Here is an 18,948-nt window from a genome sequence, read left to right on the forward strand (position 1 = left end):
CAGAAGAGAATAAGGATGACACCGTCCAAATTCTTTTCTTAAGCACAGACTCTAATGAACATGGGGGCAATTTACCCGTTCCTTTACCGCAGGAAGGAAGTTCGTCAGAGTCGTACCCGGCCGTCTATTCGGTCCCACCTCCAAGCAATCTAGTTGTTTCCTTCGATTGGAATCAACTAGGCAGACCCTGTTTACCGGCTAGTGTACCATTCCGAATTATTGCTCAAGTATATAGAATGGTTATGCTGGTAACATCATAGATGAAGGGGCTTCTGTGAGTATCCTTTCCTCGACTGCTTGGAAAGCACTTGGTTTGCCATCGCTTTTGCCTGAGATGAGAAATCTAACAGGCTTTGACAAAGGAACCAGTCAACCGTTAGGGATCCTTCCCAATGTGCCCATAACATTGAGAGGAAAAACCATTCACATGAACGTAATGGTAGTTCAAGGACCCCTGGATTATAATCTACTCCTTGGATGAGACTATATTTATTGCATGGGAGCCATTGTCTCCTCACTCTTTAGAGTAATGTGTTTTCCGCACGAAGGAAGAGTGGTCAAGCTTGTGGACCAACTTTCATTTCCCGGATCATGCATAGCAAATAGTCATATACCATCCCTAAATGGTCTTTTCACACAAATAATGTCTCATCAATCCCCAGTCCACCCACCCGATGAACGCGAGTGATTTGGGGGACATGACTGAAACCCAGGGGGCATGCACCCTGGTCTGCTTCGGCAGGAAAACTTCGGGTATAGGGTAGGTTTCTGCGAGAGATATATGACTGGTCTGTACTCCCGTCCGTGATTGGAAGAGGGAGTTATTCTAGAACAAGATTCTCTTGTCAAAGTTACGTGAGTGGAGTAGCCTCCTCCACTCACCTTTGTCTATTTTGGTACACATCGCTGAAGAAGTGTTTTGTTTGCGCTGTGAATAGAACAATCTTTTGGTAACCTGAAAAAGGTATACCTTTCCTGATAAAACAAATGTTCTGTCGGTTTGAACAAAAGGTGACATTGAAACTTTATTTTATACCTGGGGGCATGTAAACCTTTTGGCATGCAAGCAAAGAGCGACTATTTATTTTTTAAATTTGTAGGTCCTCTAACCCTTTAAACTCGTAGGATTGGTCATTTCCTAACTTGCATAAAGAAAGGATGTGGGGCAAAACTCTAAAAATTGCCATTTTTAAATGGGACATTCTTATTATACGACTGGATTAATCAAGCAGTTTTAGCACATAGTTCAAGCTCGTTAAAAAACTAAACATAACCCATGAGCAAATGTTCCCCCCCGCGTTTAAGCTCACTAAAAAATGAACTATTTCCTGGTAAATAACCATCGTGAATGAAGTACTTGAGCCTTTAAAAGCCTTGGTGATGTTCTCATCATCACCTCCACTCTGTATTGGCTAATCGTTCACCTCCATTTGATTGTTTACCCCTTTTGAGGAACAGCTATGAAGAGTGATCTCACTAGCCATCCTTGTAACACTGCCATGATTGGAACATTCCAAACCTTACCTAGAATTAGTTGCTACCCAATTTTGTCACTCGTTCCTCAAAAGACGAGTCTCCTTTAAGCTCTTTTCAACTGACTCATAAAAGATGAAAATATTGCAGAGCCATTGGCCTCTCTAGCTCGTTAAAGGGACCGGGAGTGCTATCCCTCCTTTAGATTTTAATCTTTTTGGACCTGAGGGATTATTACACAAAAAGATCGAGCGTTTGTTTTGTTTGGCTCGTTAAAAGTATCGAAAATTCATCCCTTCTGTATTGTTTTATACTTTTTCGGACTTAAGGGATTAGATGATGAAAATGGAGTTTTGGAGTTTCCTTTACGTTCCTTTTTAGACTCTCTAAAATTGAAAAGGACCGAGTTATCTTTGTCGTTAAACTCGTTAAAACTTAATAGCGACAAACTTGTCCATAGCAGATAAGAACGAGTTTCACTATCACTAGGCTTGTTAAAACATAGCGATGGGTTGGCCCGAAGGGAAAATTATAGAACAAGCATATGTTATCCTCCTCAAGCTTGAAAAAAATAAAGAGGTATTGGTCAGCAATGACTGGGGAAAATTGGGAAGAAAACTTGAAGAAACTTTGTTGGTAGCAAGTCGCTCTTGAACATGACACTTCCACTCCACATCCAAGTCGGGTTGGGTCGTTTCTGTCACACGGAATCAGTCAATAGTGCGGACACAACCGACCTTCCTAGAAGTCTAAGACATTCTAATGACAAACAAAACAAACTAGAGCTATCCTTCTCTAAACATGCATTATGATATGAGAAATCAAGTGTTTCGTTCTTACCTTTGTCCAAACGCTGTTGTAGAAGTCCAAGCTTTGTTGATCTGGATGAGCTCCTCCTTTTCTCCAAAACCTGCAATCACCAACAGTCAAACAATTAAATAGCACCTGATTATAACATAAAACAAAGCATATTCAACATATAGACCAAGGAGTACATGAAATAACTCATAAACAACAAGTTATTGAGAAGAATGGACCAATTTGCATTAAAGGTAATCAAAAGGAACCATTACAACCTGAGCCTTGGTGTTGTGCAAGCTCCTTCCAGGGTCCACAAGAGTCTTCCTTTACTTTGACAAAGCTCACCCACTTCCAAATAGAACAAGCAAAGATGGCAATCTCTCCTCACAAGCTTCTAAATGGGAGTCCTAATTCCTGCAGCATTTACCCTTACAAATGTATAGCTTTCAACCTCTCCTCCTTCTGGCCCAATGCCTGTACTTATAGTGTTCAAGAGGAAGTTAATCAGGTCCACCATCAATGGGATAATCCCCTCTTTGGATGGGATGGCTCCCCTATTGATGGGATAAGTTCCTCTTTGGTAGGAGTGCATGAACCATCTGGAGGCGCTCAATACACGTCGAAAAACCTTCTAGAATGCTCTAGAAATAACCACAAGTGACTTTTTAAAGATGAAACTTGCGCATTTTAACCTTTTCAGGGGGACGCACCTGCACCTTTACATACAGAGCGTCCAAAGAGCAGCTTTTGTGAACCTTGGGTGCGTCCCCGCAGGTAAGGTTGAGAGAACCTGCGTCCCCAGAGATAAATACATTTTGAAAGACTTTCTCTCTTTTTTGGAGTTTGACATGGAGAGCAGAGGCATAAGACTTGCCTAAGAGGGTAGTATGACTGTTGATAGAGTCATCTTAACTGTAAATAGTCATGGTGACATTTTTTAGTGTAACAGATTGCCCCCTAAAGTGCGAAGCCTGGAATAGATTAGGGTTTTGTATTATCTAGGAAGGGTGAAGTGCTTTATCATTTCAAGGATTATCTCGTGGAGAGCCTGGTCAGAACCTGCAATTTTCAACACAAAATACATGTATAAGATTATATCATCACTGAGGTAGGCATTCCCATACTCAGATTAAAACTTTAACTAACAGACTAACTACTCTGATACAGGAATGATTTTGCAGTACATCATAATCATAGACTTTTGTAGACACAGTATGGACGCAACCATCTGTTTATGATTAGTCTACTTAGATAATGAATACAAAACTCCTCGCAGCCTGGATGGTAAAGACTCGATCTAGGGTCTTCATTTCTACTTCTCGAATTGGTACGATTCTAGCCATGCGAATGAATGAGTCGATGTCGAACATGGTAGAAACCACTTGATTACCAGTCGATGATGTGAACTGTTAACAAGCGTGAGAGGGACCACCAGTAATGTCAATGGTTCTCAAAGTACCCAGTACAATCCATGAGATGTGAATGAATGAGTTGATGTCGAACATTTCACGGAATCCTTCGATCGAAAGTCAATGATGTAAACTGACGTCAAAGGCGAGAAACCTGCCATTGATGCATGCAGACTTCAAGGTACTGACGATTTCTAAGTCATCTCTCTAGATAATGTGCTGATGTCGATAGAAAGCAACCCGTTGCAGGCAAGCCCACAACACGAAATCATTGTTCAAGTTGAAGAAATGTTGCTGTAAGGACTGACTCAGGGATGGTCAAATGGATGACAAGTATTTTGCAGATGAAAGTTTTGCTTGTAGACCTCTTGAACACATAACGACACGACAGATGGCTTGGTGCTGAATAACTCAAAGTTAATCCCCGGAACCCGGCTGAAGACTTTCAAAGTGGTTTGATCAACTGTGAGGTAAAGGATTTCCCAACCCAGGTGAATGAAAAAGTGTCGTGTTCAAGAGTGGTAATAAAGTTTCTTCTGAGACAAAAGGTAACAAATAGGCTCATTCTTCTCTTTTTTCCCCCACCATTTCTGGCAAGTACCTCTTTATTTTTAACAAGCTTGAGGAGGATAACATATGCTTGATTATAAGCTCATCCTTCGGATGAGTCCAACCTAGTTTTGATTCGAACCCTAGGAAGGAGTGGTTCGTTCCTGTTTGTAATTGAACAGGTCCTTTACTGTGAAATGTTTAACGAGCCCAGTATAGGAGAAACTCGGCGTTTTTCAATTTTAGAGAGTCTGAAAAACTTAAGAAGACTCCAAGTTGAAATTTTTCGTAGATTTGTGTCCCTCAAGCCCGAAAAAGTATAAAATAATACCTGGGGGAACCGCTTGATCTTGCGACCAAGGAGTACTTTCATAATTAGTGTCACTGACCTGAAAAGTAAAAAGCGATCAAAAACACGTCTTTTTATTTTCGTATCGAGTTTGAAACGACAAAAACCCGGCAATCTTTTCCTGATTTTACGGTCAGAAAAGAGCTATAAGGGGACCGTCTTTTAATTCCGTTTTAACGAGTGTAAAAGAAACGCTCGACAATCTTTTCATTTTTTAGGAGTCAGAAAAGGGCTTAAAAGATGACTCTGATGTTTTGGTTCGTGAAAAATGACAATTTTCCCTCTAAGTCCCTTTGTCCTGCACAAAAGCAACACATTACTCATACCTGTTTAAGATAGGCAAAAATACATCGAAAAACATCTTTCCATGGTGAAAAATGAACAAATTCATCCAAAAAACCTATAAAAAGACTTTTTACCATGTCATTTTTACCGTTTGACTGTTGAGGTTGAAAAAGGAGCTTTTGGCAAGAAACTTCTCGTGGTCGCTGCGGAAAATCCGACCGTCAGAATCGAACGCCGTCTCTTCCAGGTATTTTACAACATCCTACTCTTCAATTTCATCCGATTAAAGTTGATTTTTAGGTTTTAGTTTTGTTTTTTGGGGGGGTTTAGGTTTCAGAATGCGCCCCTCGGTGGACGCAGGTGCCCTTCGGGTGACCTGCGTCCCCCGACTTTTTCCTATACAGGAAAATGGTCGAGGGACGCAGCCCACCTTCAGGCCAGCTGCGTCCGGACGCCCTGTGTTGTAAACGCGGGGTGCGTCCTTCGTGAAAGGCGGATTTTAAAACCCCAATCTCCACAAATAACCATTCAAATTTCCCCAAATCAATTCTAATCATTATTTCTTGGTGTGTAGGGCACTCACCATGTTGGATTGGAGAGAAAGAGAGCATGAAGACGTTGATTTAGCTGCAATTGAACATCAACCTTCCATTGATGCCCTAAAAGAATGCGGGCTATATAAATACTGGGCCATACCTGGCATGAGGGCTCAGGTAAGATTCTTAGAATGGCTGGTTGAGAGATGGAACGTTCAAGAGCAATGCTTTTACATAGGAGGGCACCAGCTCGAGATAGAGCCCTCGGATGTATACTTTCTCACTGGCTTGCCAAACAGAGGCGAGCAACTCAATCTAGCCGGGACTAGGCCGGGTGGCCAATCCCTTGTTAGTCTCCGGGAAGATTGGTGCACACCTGGTGCACACCATTCGAAAGGCGTGGAGATCAAACACATCTCTCTGCGCGAACTCAAAGTTATAGCATTCACGGTTACCAGAATTTGTGGCGTGGCCGCTTTACACATTGCTTCCGGGTCCCAAATGCGGATGGAAATTGACTGTTACCAAGGCACCATTTTCAACTGGTGTGATGCTGTGTCGGCTAACGTGAAGAGCCAACTGACTAAGGCAAAGAACGGACGACTGAAAACTTTTGGATATGGGCCTTTAGTCGTGAGCTTTGCCTTAGAGAGAGTTCCGATGCTGATCCCTCAGCAACTCACTGTTGATATCTTGGGTCCTCGGGAGCCAAAGCTGGTACGATGGGTTGCGGTGATGGCCCGGCATCCTGACGAGGGTGCGGCAGTTGTTCGATTTTCTGATAGTTACTTTCACTGGTTGGAGGACCAGGTTTTCTCGATCCAGGACTTTCCGTATGCCGGAGTAGATTTTCGAGGTGATCCGGACATGGTTCTTCCACAGGGAGAACAATGGGATGACAGAGGTACTTTATTTTTCACAAGTTTTCAAATTATGTTTTTTTTTTGTTTTTTATATATATCGTCTCAAAACTGACAGTAAAATTTTCAAAATGCAGATGTTGGTCCACAGCGCCCAGCCAACCTCCGGCCTTTTGAGAGAAGACATCCAGTTGCACCGGTACCGGCCCCACAGGACGCGACGGCTGCAGAGGTACTAGCTGAGTTGGAGCATGATCTAGAGCGTCTGACGGCGGATATGCCTGAGACTACTATGGATGATATTCCTATCAGACTTCAGCGCTATGTAGTCGCGGTCCCTGGACCGTTTAGGAGATTTTTGCGTAAGGTAGCCCGTGCAGTGGTGTCGTACAGGGAGCACCACCAGTGATTGGCTAGTCACTTTGTAGACACATGTGACATTTTTGACTTTTTGTACTCTATCATTTTTGCCGATCATAAGGTGTTTTTCAACCTATGATCGAAGACGATGTATATTTTTTGACACACTCCTATCTATATATATATCACTATTACCGGCTTATCTTGTTTAACATGTATGATGAAATGTTTTTAAATTTACTTGCATGATTATCGTAAATGTCTGTCCAACACTCGAGAAGCAATTGCATCTGCTAATGTATTTAAAGACCTTGGAATATGCTGATATTCAATGTAATCAAATTCACGTTCCAAGAGACGCACTCTCAAAAACAACCTTAATAACACAGGATTTCTAATGGCATAAACTCTATTAAGCTGTAATACAACAAGTTCAGAATCTAACCTCACTATCAAACGTCGAATTCCAAATGAAATAGATTCGGATAATAATTCAACCACTGCACTGTATTCTGCAATGTTGTTCGTTGTTTGACCGAGGCTTACCCCATGCATAGAAACTAACTCGTCAGAGGGTGAATAGATAACCCAAGCTGCGGAAGAGATATTCCGTGTACTACGACAAGCACCATCAGCAAATCCAATGTATGTTTGGAGAGGCGTCGACATCTGCAATATCAAGAGTAAAACCAAGATAAGCCAGAATAACGACGAAAAACACACTCGCTAAGCTAAGCACACTGACTAACTAACAAACATACTAGCTAGAAAGAAAACCTAACCTAACTAAAACTTCTCCATACCCACCATTTAAGCATAATACCTCTTTAGGTAAAGTCCATTTCTGGGTTTACCCAAAGAGTCCCCATCAAAATCTACCAGCTCATAAGCCCCTTTTGCTAGCTTTCGCTTTACAATATAGGGTCCATGCCACATAGGAACGAATTTTCCAGCACCTAGCTTATCGTTAGCTTGATCATATAAAAGCACTAGGTCTCCCTCCGAAAAACTTCGAGGGGTCACATTTCTATCATACTGAGCTTTCATTCGCTTTGCGTGAGTCTCGATTGCCAATGCAGCGTCACGTCGAGTCTCATCTAATTTAGCTAAGTACAATAAACGTTTCTCCTCTTCGGAAGTAGCTGGGAGTAATTCGACAGCCATTTGAAGTGATGGGATTTCGCATTCAATGGGTAACACAGCTTCCAAGCCATAAACTAGCTGGAAAGGAGTGAACCCTGTTGAAGTTTTTACTGAGGTTCGGTATGCCCATAGCGCCGAAAATAACATGTTGTGCCAATTCGACCGATGAATACCAATGGTTCGTCGGATCATGATAACCAGAACTTTGTTGATAGACTCAACCAAACCGTTGGCTTGCGGATAATAAGGAGTAGAGCTGTCGTGGCGCAAACCAAGCTGGCTTGTAAGCTCAGTCATCATGGTGTTTCGAAAATGGCTCCCATGGTCAGTAATGATTGCTTGTGGGACACCAAACCTAGTTATAATATGATTGAATACGAAAACTGCAGCTGTTTTGCCGCTTGCGTCGAATGTAGGCATCGCCTCGGCCCATTTAGTGAAATAATCAACCGCGAGGATGATATACGCATGCCCCCCGGCCGAGTGAGGGTTACAAGTAATAAAGTCGATACCCCATTTGGCGAATGGACCAACGGCAATTATAGGGTGGAGAGGAGCAGGTGGTGCGCGCATCTTTCGATCAAACACTTGGCAGTTGTGGCACTTCCGGACTGCAATGATACAATCTTTAAACATAGATGGCCAGAAGTAACCAGCGCGCAACACCTTCTGAGCTGTGGCATACCCAGACATATGACCGCCACATGCTCCAGAGTGACAATCATTCAAAACTCTCTCAGCCTCTTCGTGAGTTAGACAACGTCGAAAAACTAAGTCTGCCCCCCGGCGATAAAGTGTATCTCCAATAATTTTGTATTGCTGGGATTGAAACCGAATTTTTCGACGTTCCGCCTTTGAAGCTTCAGGCCGAAAGGTTTGGGTTTGGAGATAGATGATTATATCCCCGTACCACGGATCTAAAGTACTGATAAGAAACAAAGATTCGTCCGCAATGGACTCCTCTGCCACAGTCTCTGTGTCAGTACGCGGGAAATCACACATCAATTCCGCAAAAACTAAGGATTTCTTAGACTTGGACTTCTCGAACTCCAAGTCGAACTCTTGCAGGATAACGATCCATTTAGAGTACTTGCCCCCTAGCAGTTGTTTTGTCAAAATGTAAATCATAGGGTTGCAATCCGAAATAACTGTAGTTTTACGGAGAAGAATGTAGTGACGAAAACGCTGGACAGCTTGAACGGCTGCCAGGGCCAATTTCTCCACATGCGAATATTTTAGCTCAGTGGGATTTAAGGTCCTACTGAGATAATATATCACATGTTCCGCTCCGAATTCATCTTCTTGAACTAACACCATTCCAATGGTGGAATGCGAAGCTGCGAGGTATAAGAAGTAGTCCTGGTTGTAGTTGGGAGGATGCAACAACGGTGCATGGGTCAACGCGTGTTTAAGTGCATCAAAAGATTGTTGGGCAATCTCGTCCCAAAAGAATTGAACGTTCTGTTTCAACAACCGTGTAAAACCTTTAGTGACCTCGGCGTAGTTTGGGATGAATCGGCGTAAAAAGTTCGCTTTCCCTTGCAAACTTTGGAGTTGGCGCAAACTCGAAGGAGGAGGCAATTTGATGATAGCCTCGACTTTCGAGGGATCGACGCGAATGCCGGCTTTTGAAACAACAAATCCCAGCAATCGACCTGTTTCTATACAGAAAACACACTTGTGGGGATTCAACCGAATTCGATAATGCCTACACCTCATAAAGATTGCTCGTAGGTGGACAAGGTGATCAGCTCGATGTAATGAATGAGCAGGCAAATCATCGAGATACGGTTGCACAATGTGCTTGATGTCATGAAATGCGTAAGACATCGCCCGTTGAAAAGTGGCCCTAGCATTCTTAAGCCCAAAAGGTAATTTGCAATAAGCAAATGTCCCCCATGGACAAATGAATGCCGTTTTTGGTTGGTCGGCAGGTAGAATATTGATTTGATTATAGCCCGAAAAACCATCCATGAAGGAAAACATTTCACTTCCGGCACAATCATCAATAATTTGATCGATATAAGGCGTAGGATAGTTGTCTTTTGGACAAGCTCGATTGATATCCCTATAGTCGATACAGATTCTTATTGTTCCTTGTTTCTTATTGACCGGAACAATATTCGATACCCAATCCGTTAACGGGATCGGATAAATGAAACCTGCTTTCAACAACTTTTCGACTTCTGCTTTAATCGCAGCCACTTTTCGAGGGTGAATCTGACGCAAACGTTGCTGGACGGGTTTAGCATCTGGGTAGGTCTTCATTTCATGAACAACAATGGCAGGATCGATTCCCGGCATTTCCTCATAAGACCAGGCAAACACATCGCGGAATTCTTGGAATAGGGCCTTGTAAGTTTGGATTTCATCTTCTGTACATGCGGCACCTATATGAATGTTCTCCTCAATTCCGGGCTTCACTGAAATATCAATGGGAATAGTACGAGAAATATTCCCTAAATTCAACTCTGAATCAGAATGTTTCGTTGGATCCTGAGCGTCTTTGACATATTCAGCGGTAAAGATAGATGAAAAATCATTTTCAAATGCATCATCCTTAGGTAAAAACGAAGATCTGTGATGGAGATCCTCCCATGGTAGATCGTCTACACTTAGGATTTCGCGAAGTTGTTCGTCAGATGACACGACTTCGGGAAACGCTATCCATTCTAAGGTTGAGGTGAAAAGTGATTCTTCACTGACCACATTCATTTGGTCGATCTCGGTTGAATGAGAATCGGTAAAAGACATGAGAGCTTCATAAGCAATTTCATATGGACTCAAGGGCATAGCATCACCGAATGAGTCTATCTCAGAGTCAGATGGGACAATCCAAGGATCATCATAAATAATGTTTTCTGATGTAATCATATGAATTGTTGCAAATGAAGGTTCTACGCTGAGTGGAGGGAGAGGAAAAGTTCCCAGTAAACCGAAATCTTTAACTAAACCTACACCAACGTCCCTATAAGGGATTGTCGTCTTACCGACATGCTGGATACTCTCTGAAGAGGCTGGGTCGGATGAAAAGTATGTCAGCTGATCAATAGTCACGATCTTACCGTTATGTGGAAACTTAATTACTCTGAAGACCGATGAAACGACCGCTGTCATAGCATATGACCAACTTCGACCCAAAAGAAGGTTGTAGTCTAGAGGGGCATCAACCACTTCCACATCCAGACTAACGGTTTTACCTTCTACCCCTATAGGCAATTCCTGTAGAATACCAAACGGACGGAACCCACGGCCATCAAAGGCCTTAAGGATGGTGGGGGATTGGTTCAACGAAGGAGAACCAAGGGATCTCCAACATTGAATCGACATAATACACGTAGAAGCTCCCTCATCAATCACAGTCCTATGAATAGGCCTGTTTTTGACTATCACTGGAATTTGGAAAGCCATTTGATGGGGGAGACACGGTGTACTATTTTCTAGATCGAAGATTATTAGATTTGGGTCCTGAACATCAACAGCTCCTATAGCCGACAAAAGCAATTTTCGTTGTGCTGGGCATGATTGCAGCACTTCTAACGCCGACATTGCTGAGGGTGAAACAGCTAAGTCCTCAACAATGTTGTAATTCTGGGCCGCTCTCGCATGTGGATTGAAAGCAGACCTTCGAAGTACACCCTTGGCGGGCGGTTTAATTACTAAGTCCGGGTTAGGTTTCTCGATCTGTAGTGGATCGGAACCAGGAGCTGAGGTTGATGGGTTAGAGTGAGAAGATTCTGCTTCCTTACCATCAACAGGATTCTTACTACCATAATCTTGCGATCGAGTCGCAATCCTCACATGAGACATCATCAAAATGGGTTCTTCACTGGCATTCGAGGAAGAACCTATCATCTTATTCTCCTGCTCTGGAAATGGATTTTTTAACACAGCAGGAGTGGGAGAACCTTTGACTATTTTCACAACCTCGGCCCGATGAGGGCAATCTCTCGTAAAATGATCCTCTTCACAAATAAGACAAGGATATCGAGGTTTGCGCTTTTCGTCATTGGTTTCCGACTTTTCTGTTTTCTCCTTCGGAGCCTTGTCTGCTTTAGCCTTCTTCTTTCCTTTCTTCTTTCCGCCGTTTTTTGATTTGGCCGTAGATGACTCTACAGCGTGAATATCGGCGGTAAGTTCAGGAGAAGACTCTCCTGTCGGGGAATCGGGCAAAGTGATAATAGGAGTAGTTGAAGCCTTGGAAGACTTCTTCTTGCTCTTTGTATTCACGATACCAATCATACCATCAGCGGCATGAGATCCCGAAGGAGCAGCAGCGATTTGATTCGACTTTGGAAGATCCAGAATCTTTTCATGTAATGTACCCGACTGAGTGTAAACTAAGTCAAGGTATTGCGCCTGAGCAATGACTTGCTCCTCAGTAACTACTCCAACCTTAGCTACATCTTCAGTAATCCTTGGTAATAACGATTTAACAAACCATTCAGCTAAGATTTGGTCCGGGATAAAAACTTTCACTAGCCTTCTTCGACGTCTCCACTCATGAATGTGATCAGAAATATACGTGGAGGTTGATTGTTTTAGTGAAGTTAATAACTCCGTGCCGTTATCGTATCTGACCGGAAACTGAAAGTGAGTTAAGAACGAGGTAGCTAACTGGCTAAAATTGTAAAAAGAGGCCCGTGGTAACTCAATGTACCACTTGGCCGCGAGACCAATGAGTGTACGCTGGAAAAGACGTAAGCGGATCGAATCATCCGAGATAGAATTTGAAGCACACCAGAGGTGGTAAGTCATCACGTGATTGGACGGATCCTCTCCAGACTTACCTTCGAACTTGGGTATATCGCTGGGCAACTTATTTGGCATTGGCGGCCAGAACGGAAGATATTGAATTGGATCATTCGTTAGGCGCGTCAAGTCTGGTAAATCCAAAGTTGCGATAAACGGTAACTGCCGGTTAGGATCTCTAAAACTCTGGGTCACAATACCGGCCCCAGGAGGAGGATATCCAGGATAACTAGGAACAGGAGTCGCATTTGGGATATTATATCCTCCTGGAAAACCAGGATTAACCGGACCGTACTGGGGTTGCTGAGGTTGTTGATAAGTGTACCCAGGATACGGTTGATACTGGTAAACCAGTTGTTGGACAGCTTGCCCAGGTTGATACTGTCCCTGGTACGGAGGTTGAACAAATTGAGGTTGAGTAGTGACAACCGTACTTATACCAGGCTGGCCTACAGGCATCTGGACCGTGGTTTGAATCGTAGATCCAGACAACGGTAAAGATGTCTGAGGAGTGGTTACAGAGACAGTAGAAACCGGAGCCGTCGATACTCCAGAAGTAAGTATGGTAGATGTGGCGGTAGTTGCAGCAGCCGTTTGAGATGGAGTACTAGGTGCAATTGGCGGCTGAGTAACTACCGAAGTTACAGAAGTTTGAACACTTGACTGGACAGGTTGCGGTTGCTGGGGTGGACCAGAAACTACGGGTTTCCAGCTTGAGGTACCGACTGTATACTTGGCTGCAACATCTGTTGACCCTGTGATGGATCCCACACTAACATTCCAGGGTATTGACCCGTAACAGGTTGAGGATACTGAGATCCATAGCCGGATTGAGGATAGGATTGATAACTGTAAGGTGCAGTTCCCATACCTTGACCATATGATTGACCTTGAGGTGGTTGATAACCTTGACCTGAGTATTGACCTTGAGGTTGATAACCTTGAGGTAAATACGGGTACTGGGGTTGACCTTGACCTTGGGGTTGGTACCCTTGAGGTTGATACCCTTGGGGTTGCCATCCTTGAGGTTGATATTGATACTGAGGTTGACCTTGGGGTACATATTGAGGCTGGGGTTGACCTTGAGGTATATATTGCCCCATAGGAGTGTACTGACCTTGAGGTTGCCCCCCAGACACGAATGAAGTACCTTGAAGTTGCCCCCCAGGCATCAACTGAGGCTGCCCCCCAGGCGGTAATTGGCCACCTTGAGGTTGTGAAACGGGAACTGAACCTGACATCATGTAAATGTCTCCTACACCCAATGGTATATTACCACTGTTTCCAACTAATAACCCATGATCAACGGGTTGAGGAGATGCCCCCGCAAAGGTACCAGAAAGAGATTGATACCCAGTGGGAACAGAAGGACCGTCGTGTAAGAAAGATTCAGGACTTTGTGTAAACACGGACGACTGACCAGACATATTTACAGGAGTATGAATACCTCCAGGTGGAAAAGGAGTACGAGGTGTGGAAAAACCTAGCCCAAAGTTGTCTAAATAATTGGTTAACGAAAGGTACCAAGTAGTACTTCTAGGAGGACTGTAAAAGATAGATTCACGCTCCCTTAGATCAAGGGTAAGTTGATCTTCAGGATTAGAGACGCCTATTTCTTCCTCTGGAGCAAGTTCTTCAATAGCAATCAAACCAGTAGGAAGATTTTCGGTGATAATTCTTTCTATTCTCGGTGAATCAAGAACACTAGAAGTCGGAGTAACAGGTTCAGATATTTCTGGTTCTTCACCTGTATCACTAGCAGACGAAAAACTACCAACAAGCTCAGAAACTGTAACAGCTTCGGGATTATAACCTGTCTCTAAACTTTGGTAATCTGGATGGACCACCAAGGAAGATTCTCCTTCTTCAGGTGAACCTACTCTACTGCCACTAGGAGGAGTTACAAGGACCTTTAAACCTTCTAGATTACCCGGGTCGTCTCGAGGAGGTGATCCCCTAAGCCTTCGGGATCTTCTCAACAATTCGGCCACAGAAACAACTTCAGGAGACTGGCCCCGAAGTCTACGGGACTGTCTCGGTAATTCCGCCACAATTAAAAACTTTTAACTACTACACACGAAAACAAAATAAAATTTCAAATCAAACCACCTAAAGTCTCTAAAGAACCAAACAAATTTGAATCACACGCCTAAAGAATCTAGGGCGTTAAACCAAACACAAACAGTAGCCTTCCAGACCAAAAGCGCTAGTTGGTGATGAAGCCCAACATCGCTGGATTCAGTACAGAAGTGGCGGGTGGAACAATTACCCCGACAACCTGCTTAATGAATAGACTGGACCAAGTTCCTCCACTTTAACCGTCTCGAGTGAAGTGAACCCCCCAGAAAATCCAAGTGAGTCTAGCCGACGTCTGCTCCAGGTACAGTGGGATCTTCCCTCCACCGTCACCTCAGTAGAATCCTAAAGATAATGGTCACTAAGGTTACCAACCGCAACAAATGCACCTGGGGGAACAGTCTAAACTCCGACAGCACGCAAGGGCAGAGTAGCAAGCTCAATCCCCTTGCCGGCTCCTTGACAATAATCCAAGGTTTACCGACAAGTGACCCCTGGCTCCTCGACAATGGTTAATCTGAGGTTTACCGTTTGTAATACGTGCGTGTCTGGCATCGTTCCCAACGAGGGGGGATTGATCCCCTCACTGGTTCGGACACGAGCTCGTGCTTCTCCTTTAAGAGGAGCTTTCCCAGAGTACAAGTGAGACAATTGGATTTATTCTATCACAAGATAAGCTACTTGTTTGGTTTTGTTGTCTTGGAGAGTTAATTACTCACCTACTCCAAGACACTAGCCTGATCTAAATTGGTGTTTCAGAGCCCTAGTAAATAAAAGTTACTACTTCGATTTTACTTTAAGCGTTACTTTTATGGTTTTTCTTTAAAGACAAAAGGTAGTGGAAGTGAAACCAATGGTGTGTAGACTCGACTCAAACCACTAAAAAGATGCACCTAAGATGATTTACGCTACTTTCCTTTTTCAATGAAATTCTTAACTAAGAGAGTTGAGAGAATGCAAATTTTAGAGAAAACAACTTTCTTAGAAAAGACAATCAAAGAAACAATTCTCTTTTTCTTTTCAAGCATGCAAACATGACCACTCTTTACGTGCACGAAAAACTCTTTTTCTTTCAAAACTTTTCAAAGCTACTTGAAACAAAACTTTTCAAAGGAGATGTTTTTGTATTTTCTCTTTTTAATAAAGCATATAAACCTATCTTAACAAAAAACAATCTCAAAAGCTACAAAAACTATGAAAACTTGACTCACAAGCAAATCAAAAGAGAAATTACTCTAAGCAAACCTAACAAGGCAAAAGCTCACAAAGATGATTCTAGGTTGTTTTACTTGATCAAAATCAAATCAAGAACCAGCTAATGCAGAATCAAAAGACTAGTCAAAACAAAACTCAAATCTTTTTGTTCTTTTTGTAAAATGGAATTCAAGACTTAAACAACAAGCACTTCGAAATTGGCCCAAGAGACAACTCAATGGTAAGTTGCTCTCACAGGTAGACTTTATGACAGGTCTGACTTCTTAGAATGCTGACAAAACCAGAGAGATCTAAGGCTTGACAACTTCTACCGCCAAAGTCACTACAAGACCTACTCAAAATCAAACCCTAGGGCTTATACTTCGATGAAATCCACTAAAACACTCAATGCTATCGAAACAAGTTCAGGTGAAGATCTTTGACAAGGGACTAATGAATCTGGGCAGTAAAAACTAAGAAAAAAAAAAATCTAAGAGCAAAAAAGAAAAAAATGAAATTTTTTCAAATTTTAGCAGGGGATGCAGGCAACCCGTTAGCACAGGTGCGGGCCCGCTCTGTGCACACAGCAAAAGTGCGTCCAGGGACGCACTGTGCAGCACTCAGAGGGTGCGTCCTACTGAAAAACTCAAGAAAAACCAAAATGAATCTAATCCTAAGCTAACCCACCCACAGACAAAGTCACAGAGCCAAAACCAGAAAAATAAACCAATTTTCTCAAAGCAAAGTTCACACAAAGGAAAAGACTTTTCTCATCAATGGAATCCCCAGTGGAGTCGCCAATTTGTCACATGGAATCAGTCAATAGTGCGGACACAACCGACCTTCCTAGAAGTCTAAGACATTCTAATGAAAAACAAAACAAACTAGAGCTATCCTTCTCTAAACATGCATTATGATATGAGAAATCAAGTGTTTCGTTCTTACCTTTGTCCAAACGCTGTTGTAGAACTCCAAGCTTTGTTGATCTGGATGAGCTCCTCCTTTTCTCCAAAACCTGCAATCACCAACAGTCAAACAATTAAATAGCACCTGATTATAACATAAAACAAAGCATATTCAACATATAGACCAAGGAGTACATGAAATAACTCATAAACAACAAGTTATTGAGAAGAATGGACCAATTTGCATTAAAGGTAATCAAAAGGAACCATTACAACCTGAGCCTTGGTGTTGTGCAAGCTCCTTCCAGGGTCCACAAGAGTCTTCCTTTACTTTTACAAAGCTCACCCACTTCCAAATAGAACAAGCAAAGATGGCAATCTCTCCTCACAAGCTTCTAAATGGGAGTCCTAATTCCTGCAACATTTACCCTTAGAAATGTATAGCTTTCAACCTCTCCTCCTTCTGGCCCAATGCCTGTATTTATAGTGTTCAAGAGGAAGTTAATCAGGTCCACCATCAATGGGATAATCCCCTCTTTGGATGGGATGGCTCCCCTATTGATGGGATAAGTTCCTCTTTGGTAGGAGTGCATGAACCATCTGGAGGCGCTCAATACACGTCGAACAACCTTCTAGAATGCTCTAGAAATAACCACAAGTGACTTTTTAAAGATGAAACTTGCGCATTTTAACCTTTTCAGGGGGACACACCTGCACCTTTACATCCAGAGCGTCCAAAGACGCAGCTTTTGTGAACCTTGGGTGCGTCCCCGCAGGTAAGGTTGAGAGAACCTGCGTCCCCAGAGATAAATACATTTTGAAAGACTTTCTCTATTTTTTGGAGTTTTACATGGAGAGCAGAGGCATAAGACTTGCCTAAGAGGGTAGTATGACTGTTGATAGAGTCATCTTAACTGTAAATAGTCATGGTGACATTTTTTAGTGTAACAGTTTCATTCACCGGTCACATCACCATGGTCCCATCACACCATCCACATTTGGGGTAATGCTACCAATCCATCATGTCAGTGTTACCGATATGTTCAAGAGAAGTCATTCAGAGAATTCACCTGTGTCTCACCCGCTACAATACATTCATACTCCATTCTTTCATAACTGCCACCCTGAACCGTATGTCATCAGATCGTTTTCACCTCCATTAAAATCATTTGCTCCGTTCCGTTTCATTGATGTGGGATTCATTAAGGCCCTCCTGTGATGGATCGCTTCTTGTTGACATCAGCTCATTATCCAAGAAGTCGATCTAGAAACACCCCGTTCAATACTTTGAAGCTTGCATGCCTCAATGGCAAGTTTCTCACTTCCGGTGATAGGTTTACATCAATGGCCTTCGACCGAACGATTTTGTGTGGTGTTCGACGCCAAGTCCTTTATTCACACCATGTGAATTTTACTGCAGTACCTTGAGGGTCATTATCATTATCGGTGATTCCTCTCGTGCCTGTTAACAGCTTACAGCATTGGCTGGTAATCAGGCGATGTCTTTCCATGTTCGACTCTAGAACATCTCTCACATGGATCGACTTGTACTTCGAGTGAAGATCGAACGAGATTGAAGACCCCAGATCTAGTTTCATCCATCTGGGCTACGATATATATTCAGGGAAATAAAGACATCAAATGTAAATCATTGCTGCACAGATAATCATCCAATCAAAGGGATGATGACTCTACCAGAATCATCAGTCTACACTAAGATGATTGTCTGTCCTATGTACATGAAAATGAATTTATAAAGCTGAGCATGGGAATGCCCGCCTCCGCTAGATCATGAAAAATGTTATGAAGATAATGTATTGTATTGTATCTTATTACAGGTCTCCTCCCAGCTTGAAAGAACTTCAGATCCTCATAATAAAGCATTTCACCCGACATCAAAAGATTAACGACCTCATGCTTTAGGGGGCAACTGTTATAGACATTTTTGGGCACTACAATCCCAATCATGAAATGTCCATAAACCAAGGGCTCCTAAGTCCCTAAAAGTGTTTTTCTAACCCCTAAAGGAACAAGGTCAACTGATTATAGCTTCTCCCAGAAGTTTTCCATGAAAAACTACTCAGAACTGGTCAAAACAGGATCATTTCAGCTGCTCCATAGGCAAAGTGCGTTGCATCTCACCTAAACACACTATGTGGGTGCGTTGCATTTCAAAAAGCCCTTCTATGTGGTGCGATGGGCGAGAAGTGACAAATGGAAGTGTCATTTTGCAAGGTGGAGAGGCATGGAAACTTC

The sequence above is a fragment of the Pinus tabuliformis genome, chromosome 1_2, assembly GCF_031772625.1.
Source record: "Pinus tabuliformis cultivar Carrire ecotype Pingquan chromosome 1_2, CPIR1, whole genome shotgun sequence".
In the NCBI taxonomy this organism is placed as follows: Eukaryota; Viridiplantae; Streptophyta; class Pinopsida; order Pinales; family Pinaceae; genus Pinus; species Pinus tabuliformis.